This window comes from Daktulosphaira vitifoliae, unplaced genomic scaffold, assembly GCF_025091365.1.
Source record: "Daktulosphaira vitifoliae isolate Bord-2020 unplaced genomic scaffold, ASM2509136v1 Scaffold_1, whole genome shotgun sequence".
NCBI classification, from domain to species: domain Eukaryota; kingdom Metazoa; phylum Arthropoda; class Insecta; order Hemiptera; family Phylloxeridae; genus Daktulosphaira; species Daktulosphaira vitifoliae.
In genome coordinates this window covers 21,786,596-21,793,962 of record NW_026099572.1, presented here as the reverse complement: position 1 = coordinate 21,793,962, position 7,367 = coordinate 21,786,596, and positions in this window count along the sequence as shown.

Here is a 7,367-nt window from a genome sequence, read left to right as displayed (position 1 = left end):
GCGGAAGTTAGACAAATTTTTTATCAAAATTTGAAGGGTATTTTGTTGCTTTAACACCTAAATAAGAAAATCACATAATAAATTATACATTTTATATCTATAAAATTCAGTTATAAATGGACATAAAGGGAGGGATTTATTTGGACCCGTAGTGTATGATTTAGAATCTTAAGGACCTGTATCAACTATAAAACTGACCAAAATTTCCATTGTAATAATCAAATACTATTATAAATAAATAAACTATATGTATTTAATGGATATTTTTTTAACTGTTCTAGGCAATGACTCATTTTTTTTTTATTTGGAATCGTACAATCTATAAATTAATAAATTTAATTACAACCAGCACAAATAATGTTTATGTTAAGCAAATATATAAAATAATAATGAATTGTTAAATAGAATATATCTATAAGAAATTTAGAAAATATTTATCTAAATTGAAGGCTCTAGTCACGGAGTTTTAACGAAAAAATGATTATTTTTTTTGTTGTGTTTTAATGTAAAACAAATAGATTTTTGTATTTACTCAAAACTTTTTAAAAGTGGCCGTATTTAGTTTTCATATCAGGGCATCCAATTAAAATTTAGTGATTACAAATGGTTCATACATAAGAAGCAAATTGTTACAAACACTGCATAGTATTGTATAATTTATATTTTTTTTCGATTTCGTAGAACCAAAACTATGAAAAACTTCAACAGGTTAATTAACATTATTTGCCCAAATGATTGTAGACAAAATCTATATACTTATACCACGTGAATTTTTTTTTGTCCCTTGTAATAGATTCTTCAGAATTTTTAACAATTTTTTCTTTATCGCCTACTGTAACTCTGCTATGACATCCAAAAATTTAAATAAACATGGCTAATAATTATAAATTATTTTTAGTCAAGCACTGGATTCTGGTGTTATATTTAAAGATTTTGTTCCCTTAAAGTAATCAAATAATTGTGTAATTCAATTATTAATTGAATAAAATCAATATTTCGGTTACGAGTTCGCTGATTCTCTGGCTGAATACGCATCATCATTCCTATGTTATCCTTTTTTTCTCCTCCCTTATTCTGATACTCTGCATTATTTTACATCTACTCTGATGGAAGCATGGCTTACCAAGTGGTCTTCTCTTCCAAACAGCTTTGCCGGATGGCATCGGTACATCGTACCTAGGTCCCTCCAAAATTCCGTGGTTCCATCAACTAGATCTTACTCGCAATATCATTTCAAGCTTTTCACGACTCAGACTGGGTCATAACCTTTTACCAGCATTCGCTTACAAATTAAACTCGAACTCTGTTCCCTTTTGCCATTTACATGAGGATGAAGTCCTCGGTGATTTCTCTCACTATTTATTGAATTGCTTCTCCTTGGCGCCTAATAGGTGCCTGCTTATAAAATTTTTAGAATCCAATGGAATTTCCAATTTCGTTTCCTCTTTTGTACTAAATTCCCATTTTATTCCCGTGATAACTGCGATAATTTCTTTTATATTGAGCGCTGGTTGTACTATTTAACTACTTTATTATATATTATAATTCATTGCATATACTTTACTATTATTATACTAACACCCATTATTCTTGTAATTAATATTATATTATCTAATTCTTATGTAATCGTCGAGCTATAATATTTTCTTAATAAAAGCTTCTAAAAAAAAAAAAATCAATATTTCATAGAAAAGGCTCGTGGGTCGGTACATTATTTTCGATTGATTTCAAATGAAGTCTAGATCTTAGTGTAGTTGAAACTTTAAAAAGCCATTTGTGCGTATATTATATAGTAAACTGAATTATGATATAAGATTGAGGACTTTTTAAAATCCACAAATTTGTCGTTCTAAACCGACACACTTTGTTTTTTGTTAACCTAGTTAATTTGTTGCGTCGATAAATTAAAATCGCAAACATCTTCAGATAAATTTAAAATAAAAATCTAGTATAAATTAAGTTTTTTTCCTAAATTTTCAATGTATCATTATCGAGAAAATGTTTAAAAAGTATTGAATTCTATAACCGTAATAAAATACTGATGATAGTTATTTACAAGTCAATAAATCGTTGTATGTCAATACTAAACACTATTTTAAGGTATTGAAGTAAAGTTATAATTTTAATTGGATTATATTTTTTGTTTCCAAATAAATTTTGAAGCAAATATTTTTCAACATCGATTATGAAACTTTATTACTTTTTTATATTTCAACACGTCGCCATTGTGGGCCAAAGTAGCGGACATATTAAGTATTTATCACAGTTATTTTACAGCAACTTTTAAATAATAATTGATTTTATGTCATAGGAATAAATAAACATTAATTTCTGGGTAAACAGACATAATATGTCGAGTTCATTGCACGCTTTTATTGCACAAAAAAGTATTTTTCATACATGGCAGTTCATTGGTCAACGATTTAATCGACCGTTATTCAATAAGATTTATTGGGTTCTTGTACTATGTGTCTATACGCAAACCATCCACTGCGGTGTAGTAATGGCTTGACACATAATATGTATGCCGTCTTGATCGCGGTTCGGGTAGTAAATAATGCTGCTGTGCTTTTGTATCTGTCGACACAAATCCTTTAGCTGTCGGTGTACCTGAAAATAAGTGGCGGTATCGAAGTGTGACAATGTAAAAATTCCACTTGAGTGGAGTGGTCAACTCTCTGGGCAGCCGCGCGTTGCTCTCCGAACAGAAGTTTTTTTATTATGCTGAATCACTAGGTACAAAAGAGTCAATCGGCCGCGGATGCACAAACAACATGCATACAAGTCTGCATACCGTAACATCGGTCGCCGATTGTTTGTAGTTCGGTCTTCCTGTAAATACGAGTGTTTCACGGATCGGCTATCGCTACACGATCATTTAGTACTTATTCGATCCAAACGAATTTATTGAAAATGGATTAACGGAATTTCAGGGACTATCTATACAAAATGTTTGTTACGCACACAAGACCACATTTTAGATCTTTTGGCGGGACAACTATTATTCAGCCACTCCACTCAAATCTCTTGTTTAAAACTATAAACATGTACTATGATCAGTATTTGTAATTACCCATTTTGGAGATGGTTTCCCTGAACAAGAATATTACTTTTTTACTAGTGATGGGAAATATCGAATAGTAAAAATATTCCATAGTTTAGAATATTCGAATATGCCCATCATTATGTTTCACGTTTAAGAATCAAAATTACTACACATAAATGCCTATTCAAATCATTAAGTATATAGATAAACGTTAAAAAGAAAGAAAACATTGTTATGCATTTTGAATACTGTTTGTATTTTTGAGCAAGACATGAGTAAATAACAACAATAATTTAATTTAAGCATTAGCGTCTTAAAAGTGGATTCGAATTTGAATATTCTTAATAATATATTTTTATTTGAAAAATATATACACCACTCAACAACATTGTATAAACTTACAATCAAGCGAATTTCGTGTCATTGGAAATTCACAAGAAAAATATTCTCGTTAAAGTGGTCAAGTAGTTAATTAGTTTTTGTTATTTTCATATGCATTTCATGACAAATTCGTTTCAGTTTCTGCGCCAAGTAAACCTCACAGATTTTGTTCGTATTTCGTTAAAATAACTTAGAAAATCATTTAAATTCTTTGCCGAGAGTAAACGATAGTATTTCTTTAATATGTGCTCGTAAATAGTATTTTATTGAAATGTCGACTTTTTAAGGTTTCCACTTAGGAGGTTGCCAGCTTTACTGATTTTAATTTTGTTAAATCTTCGAGAAGTGTAAACTTATTTGTCAACAATAACATATTTTTACTTTTAATAATGATATTAGTTTGACAAATTCGTGTTAAATAAATTATACTTTGCGTGATTTCATCCACAATGCCGTCCATTTGTTAACAAATTAGTATACAAATAATAAAGAGTTCTTGATTTGTTTAATAATAATAATATTTTTTACAACACACAAACTTATTGATTTTTAAAATTTATNTATTAGTTTGACAAATTCGTGTTAAATAAATATACTTTGCGTGATTTCATCCACAATGCCGTCCATTTGTTAACAAATTAGTGTACAAATAATAAAGAGTTCTTGATTTGTTTAATAATAATAATATTTTTTACAACACACAAACTTATTGATTTTTAAAATTTATTTATCAACACCTGAAAGATCTTGGGTACTTAAAACGTGCAATGACTTTTATTCTAGACTCGATTGTACATTGAACAGAGAAGTAGTTCGTTTTGTAAAAACGATTTTATTTTTTATGAAATTAATGAAAATTGAAGTATTGCTGTAAAATGAATTAATGAGCTATTATATTTGTCCGTGTTTCAGTCACGTACTTACAAACTTGGGTAGACTGTACAGTTCCTAACGTATTAAGTACCTCGTACATAAATTACTCAGTCTCCTCACCGTCGCCGGCACAGACGTCCTTTTAGTTTGGGTTCATACAATGTACACATACTCTCCGACTTACCGACCAGACTAGGTCGTATAAAACGGTCATCTTAGAGTTTTATTTCGCTTTCCGATTTCGAAATGTTTGTCTTTAAAATCCGCCGAGTGGTTAAAAAGTTTTCTTATTGGGCAAACATGCCGAGAAAGGTCAAAGGTAAACATTAAATATAAAAAATTTACACGCGCACGGAGCCGTGAAATTCGAATAGTATTTGATGATCACGGTGGCAGTGTCGGGTGAAGTAGGAAAAAATTGGAATCGAGGGAGAGCAATAATAAAAAGAGTGACGACTGTGGTTTTTGTTGACAAGGGAACCCGGTAGTCAAGTGGCCTTTATTTGTTTTTCGAGAATCACTGACATTATCAGCTGCCATAAGCCAGGCGTGTAAAACAATTAGTGTTCCCGATGGATGGGGCGGCGAGGGTTAGCTGAAAACCGCCTTGTGTTTCCATTAAAAGGGAAGTCTACGCAACCCGAAACTCCCCTTCCACAGCTATTATTGTATTTACTCGATAACCTAACGCTCCAAGTCCGATATTATCTGCCGCCCTCCCTACGGGGCCCTACTTTCCTCGCGTCCACCGTGTGATCGTCGTTTTGCCGCCGCGCCAACTCGTCGTAATCGGACACCGATTGCCAGAGCAGGACACGCGATCCAACTGCGTAATGGGTTACAATATTATACACTTCAACTTATATGTACCAACGCCCCTCTCTGGACAAATCGTTTGCGGTTAAAGAGGAAAAATAACAACAGTCGTAAAACGTTGAGTGACGAACCGTGTTCCGGGTAAGTTGCTCTGCCAGTCGGTTGGGTTGGCACGGTCACTTGAAAGGGGGAGGAGTATTTTCTCCTCATGGACGCCCTACGTCAAAACATACACGTGCACCTAACTATGGCATATTTATTAATTGATTCGATAACAATGAAAATATTAGTGTGATCTTTAACTTTATCTGGCCAACGCTGAGCACATCATCAATGTTGATTACCGTGTTATTTATTTCTAGTAGTATTGCCGTTCATCGAGAGATACAATTTACTTTTACATTTTTTCTACTACTTTATTTATTTAGTCTCGATCGTATGGTAATTATTTTATTAAAACGATTTAAATTTGCATTGAAATGTTGAACATTTTTATAAATGGCCTATTTAGTTGCATCTGATATAAAGCGTGGCACTTGATTTAAGACCGAGAAAATATTAATTCGAATATAAAATGTTTTTGATAGTGATTTAAAGTTAATTATAGTTAGATACCAATCGATTGTAATGTTAATGAGGTTATTGTTATGTTAGGGTGTCAGTGACAGGATTCAAACACCGGCACCCTTCTAGTTTTATTTCGCCCTTTGTACTTTATACCACTTTTGGTGCTATCATCAACTACGTCGCCCTCACATTACCATTATTATTACTTAAGCATTATATGCCAAAGTCATTAGATTGTTTGTCACTTCTACGCACTATTATATGCTCATTCTCATTCTCGGATTATAATTTTTATTTTTGAATGAATAATAATCTTTAAAAAACATACCTGTCTATAAAAAGACAATATGAAATATTACTTTTGCTTCTAATGAATTNTATACTTTGCGTGATTTCATCCACAATGCCGTCCATTTGTTAACAAATTAGTGTACAAATAATAAAGAGTTCTTGATTTGTTTAATAATAATAATATTTTTTACAACACACAAACTTATTGATTTTTAAAATTTATTTATCAACACCTGAAAGATCTTGGGTACTTAAAACGTGCAATGACTTTTATTCTAGACTCGATTGTACATTGAACAGAGAAGTAGTTCGTTTTGTAAAAACGATTTTATTTTTTATGAAATTAATGAAAATTGAAGTATTGCTGTAAAATGAATTAATGAGCTATTATATTTGTCCGTGTTTCAGTCACGTACTTACAAACTTGGGTAGACTGTACAGTTCCTAACGTATTAAGTACCTCGTACATAAATTACTCAGTCTCCTCACCGTCGCCGGCACAGACGTCCTTTTAGTTTGGGTTCATACAATGTACACATACTCTCCGACTTACCGACCAGACTAGGTCGTATAAAACGGTCATCTTAGAGTTTTATTTCGCTTTCCGATTTCGAAATGTTTGTCTTTAAAATCCGCCGAGTGGTTAAAAAGTTTTCTTATTGGGCAAACATGCCGAGAAAGGTCAAAGGTAAACATTAAATATAAAAAATTTACACGCGCACGGAGCCGTGAAATTCGAATAGTATTTGATGATCACGGTGGCAGTGTCGGGTGAAGTAGGAAAAAATTGGAATCGAGGGAGAGCAATAATAAAAAGAGTGACGACTGTGGTTTTTGTTGACAAGGGAACCCGGTAGTCAAGTGGCCTTTATTTGTTTTTCGAGAATCACTGACATTATCAGCTGCCATAAGCCAGGCGTGTAAAACAATTAGTGTTCCCGATGGATGGGGCGGCGAGGGTTAGCTGAAAACCGCCTTGTGTTTCCATTAAAAGGGAAGTCTACGCAACCCGAAACTCCCCTTCCACAGCTATTATTGTATTTACTCGATAACCTAACGCTCCAAGTCCGATATTATCTGCCGCCCTCCCTACGGGGCCCTACTTTCCTCGCGTCCACCGTGTGATCGTCGTTTTGCCGCCGCGCCAACTCGTCGTAATCGGACACCGATTGCCAGAGCAGGACACGCGATCCAACTGCGTAATGGGTTACAATATTATACACTTCAACTTATATGTACCAACGCCCCTCTCTGGACAAATCGTTTGCGGTTAAAGAGGAAAAATAACAACAGTCGTAAAACGTTGAGTGACGAACCGTGTTCCGGGTAAGTTGCTCTGCCAGTCGGTTGGGTTGGCACGGTCACTTGAAAGGGGGAGGAGTATTTTCTCCTC